We start from the raw sequence: 4,767 nt of genomic DNA, 5'->3' as shown, positions 1-4,767 counted from the left end.
TGACCGTTACCTATTTATATCCCTGAGGCGGCCAATCAGAGTCCCCGAACGCTTTCGATCTCCAGCCAATCGTCAGCATCAGCATCGTTCCAGACTCACCGGCTGCGCGTGCAACTGGAGTACAGACTGCAGCCTCAAGTTACCCAACAAAATAACACTTTACTGCAGTTACCACATGTGCCATATTAGTTATTATGACAGTATTCAGTTTAAAACAGACACCACTGCATGCCTTCTTTATCAGGTACAATGCATACATTTATAAGGATTAAATCTGTATAATCTATATCACTTATATAGCCTAGGGTTAGGGTTAGAACCCTGTGTTAGATGTGAATTTGCTGTCAGATTTATTTTTGCATTCATTCTAAAGAGTGCACATCCTGCCTGCTCACAAACATCTTATACTTAACCTATAATCGTACAAAATCTAATCAACTCATCAGAATGAGTATATTTTACATGTTTTCTTGCAGTGTTATTTTAACATATCTAATAACTAATAATCTAATCATATCTAATCTAAACATTGATGTATGTAGAATGAGAGTGAACTATTAACGTTATTTAATTAATGTCGCTACCTCACAATGCAATGGTTTTGATCCTGGAGGGTTTGATTTTAATCCAGGGCTTTGAATATGATCAAATCATGTTGGCTGTATTTTTTTTAACGCTACTCAATTCATTCTTGTGGAACCAGTGTATAAATTTTGATTGTATTTTTTGTGCAAAACATTTTAAAAACACTCACTGGATAGATTAATTTCCTGGTTGTTGTTTGATTTCCTGATAATTATATATTTTATTAACACAATATTTACAACTCTTAATTAAATGTCAAACTTAAAATGTGGACGTAAACATGTAGATCTGCTACAAAGAGCAGGGGCATGATACTTTTTAGGAAATAGATTTCAGGGATTATTTTTGAGCTTCATCTAAGTTGATATGATTATAAATGAACTGAAATGCACACAAATGCCTGCACATTCTGGATTCTGCTGCTAAATTATCATACCAAAGAGTGTGAGTGCCATTGTTCAGAGGAGGGGGTTAGAGGTAGATTGAAGGTTGGTGTCTAAAACAAATCTGTTTAGGATCAAAGACAGCAATTAAAACATGGCAAATTAGATTGCTTAAGTAGTTAATTGTTTATTTGTTTGTTTGTTTATACCTTTGCCTAATAGTAAAGGTCATCTTTATTCATTTACTACAGACTGTGCATCATCATGAAGTGCTTCGAAAAAAGAACCTCATAGCAAATGAAAATTAGACTTGGGGCAGAACATCCCATAATTTTTCTGTGGTCATCAGTTGTCTTGGAGACGAGGTCATATCTATAGCAACAAACAGATGTGTACAGCTGAAAAACAGATCTATAAGTGAAAAGGTCTGTAGGAGTGAACCTTTGGTGAAAGCAATTTTAACAGTGACATAGATCACACACCCAAATGTATTGTCTGAACACGTGTCACTGCCTGTTTGCTTTTGGTGTGGCCAACGAACTGGTTATTAAATATTTAATCTTTGGTCAGTGTAAGATAAAGGGTATATTTAATTCTATATATTATTCTATAGACATAGTGATAATGTCAACAAAGTGATTATGATATGGAGAACAAATACAAAGTGGAAAGTGAGTGGATGTGTTAGTATCTTACATAAGGTCAGATAATAAAACTCACTTTTCTTTTGTTGTGTGAAAGTGGTGTACCAATAAATTCATTTATCACAGTAAGTAACAATTAGAATAATACTTTTACTTCAGAACAATACAGGGTGCACTTACGACTCAATTTTATGGTTTTCATAATAGCAGCCCATTTACCAAGTACATTAAGGACAATATACTTACGGTATATATAATAAGTACAAATAGAAAATGAAAGGATGCACTTTTATTGGAAAATGATTAACAACAGGGTGGCTAATCAACACGTTATTATATAGTAAGAATCATAAATTTAACCAGTTGATATGTAAAATATTACATATTATTACATAAACAAACTCTGAGACATGTCATGTAGAAGACAAGAATCAACAGGAGTTACATGTGCAGAGAAGAAAATCAATGGCCTGTTTCTTGAAAACAGCCTGTTTTGTTCCTATTCTTTAAGGCCCTTTGTCAGAATGATGAGTCACAGAAAATAATTTAATAGCAGCTACTTTGAGTTCAGCCAGGAATACACTGAGTGTTACAGTAAGGGGCTCATTATGCAGTTCACCACAGAAAAATTAACCACCTATTCCAAGAAGCAACATGGTTAGTCAGATGCACCTTCTCACAGTAAAATGTCAAGAGACATCTCACTGTCACGCACTTGACTTGAAAAGAAAAAAAAGCCAAAACAGGACAACAAGGGCAAATCTACAACAAATAAGCTTGACCTGAGTAAATTATAGAGAGACACAGCGGGTACAGCTAGACATGTAATAAGGAACTGAGAACTTGATGTTCCTTTGAGTTATATGTGCTACAAGGATTGGGTCAGGAACCTTCAAGAGCATGAATAAAACATCAAGAAAGTTTTACAGTTGGGTTTATTGTCCAGGCTTGGGTTTTATTAAACTGCCTGATACTAGAACTACTATTAGAACTGCTCATGCTTTGTACATGATTGAAGACCTCAAAGATTGTACCCCAAGAACAGTCTGGTTCCGACGGTCCAATCTGCTCCAATCCTGTTCATTAAAAAACAAGTATGGCTCACTATGAAAAGTAGTTAAGGCTTTTATTGAAAGATTGTGAGTTCAAATCTCAGCACCTACATCCTTCAACAAGACTCGTAACCCTTGTTTACTCTGTTGTATGTGTTGTAACACTGTCTCTATCGCAGGCTATTTTGGATGCTAAGTGTTAAACCAATCATAGTCTCTGGCATGAAGGAATAATGAGTTGTTTACTCATGCCCAGCATCAATGCACACATTATAGCAGAATTTAGTTAAAACCAAATTTTTGATCAAAAAAAAAAATCATATAATTCATGTCACTTTGTTGTCTTGCACACAAATTACTTACAATGCTTAAGCTGTATGAAGTACCGTAACATTCAACATACTTTTACAGGCGACACATTATCGTCACAACTGAGCCTTCAATTCCAAATAAACCAAGCCACATTTATGACGTCTACCCCCTATAATGAACCTTTTAATAGTTTTCCCTTCTCCAGATAATAATTTTATATAATCCTACTTTATAGCAGTGAATTAAGTGGTAAAGTCTGGCCTCATATCGATCCAAAAGTTAATGCTGTCCCCTGAAAACAAGTAAAACTTTAGTTCAGTTGTTGCAACAACTAACTGTTGCAGCAACTCATAAAGTATAACTATACAGTATAAATCAAGGCCAATCCTGCCATCCTGTGGCAAAGTGGTTTAAAAATGCTATCTACCATTTGCAGGTGTATACTGATTGATAAATTTCAGCAAATCAGTTCTGTCAGAGTCATCACACACATTACATCACTGTGCTTGTCCTTTTTATGGTCTAAAGATGCAGCACAAATTTAACAGTGCTACACTAAAAAATTGAGTATTTGGAATTTGGTAACACCCTGTATACAGAGAATAGATTTCATTTGTAAAGCTCAAACTCCAACAGAAAAACCTCAAGATGACCAGATTATATGATAAAATTATTTGTTTGTTTGATGAAAACGTGAAATACTTTATAGCCACAGTGCTGTTTTAGGTAAAGTAGAAGGAGTGAGGATAAGCACCACAGCTTGAGATTCACCTTCAGTGATACAAATTCAAATGAAACATTCAAGATCTCACCTCAGCAATAAGGAGCATGTCCTTTTAGCCACACATTGTTTATTTATTGCAAGTAAAGAAAATCTCATAAATCTAACTCATCCAAGAAGTTATCTACAAGAAGAAAAAAAAGCAAAATCCTTGATACTGTAACACACTGTTGGTACAGGTGATTCAGAAAAGGTTCCTTTCTTACTTTGCAGTACTGTTGTCAGGTTTTATTAAAGTCTTTGAGATTGAGTTTGAAGCAAAAAAGAAAGGTTGCATTTGATATGGTCAGCTGCTCTTTTGGTGATGGGCCAAAAGTGTGAGAGAGAGGTCAAGATGGACCTGGTTCTATCACTCTCTCACACACACACACACACACACACACACACACACACACACACACACACACACACACACACACACACGACGGGGGGGCGGGAGGCTGAGCATGTAGAGATACACTATACACCCTCTACTAAAAAGAAAATACTAAAAACTAGAAATATTTGTTGTGTTTAGGGACTCTGGTGCTAATTTATTGGTTGGTACAATTGGTGTTGACACATTTTACAGTTAAAGTGTTTGGCAGATGCATTTATCCAGTGACTTGCATTCATCTTATTTGTACATCCAAGCAGTTGAGGGCAGAGGGCCTTACTCAAGGGCCCAACAGTGGCAGCTTTTTGGTCCTGGGATTCAAACTTACAAATGTCCAAGCAGTTATATAAATAGGGATAAAAATGATACGTTCAGCAAACTCAAACAATAGGAATAAGGTATAAAAATGTAATATTATCTATAAGGTGTGTCATTTTAAATACCCAAGTTAAATATTTGAAATATTAGATTTCCCAACAAAAGATATTCATTTACTCCCCTCTAAATTTCTCTACAGAACATTTATTACATATTTTTATAACCTAATTTTATATATATATATATATATAAACAAACTATTAATTAAATGAATTATAAAATAATTCTGACTTAATTCAGACAAAAAAAATACAAA

This window comes from Tachysurus fulvidraco, chromosome 2 (genome assembly GCF_022655615.1).
Source record: "Tachysurus fulvidraco isolate hzauxx_2018 chromosome 2, HZAU_PFXX_2.0, whole genome shotgun sequence".
Taxonomy (NCBI): domain Eukaryota; kingdom Metazoa; phylum Chordata; class Actinopteri; order Siluriformes; family Bagridae; genus Tachysurus; species Tachysurus fulvidraco.
The sequence above is the reverse complement of the archived record's forward strand: the minus strand, read 5'-3'. Positions refer to the sequence as shown.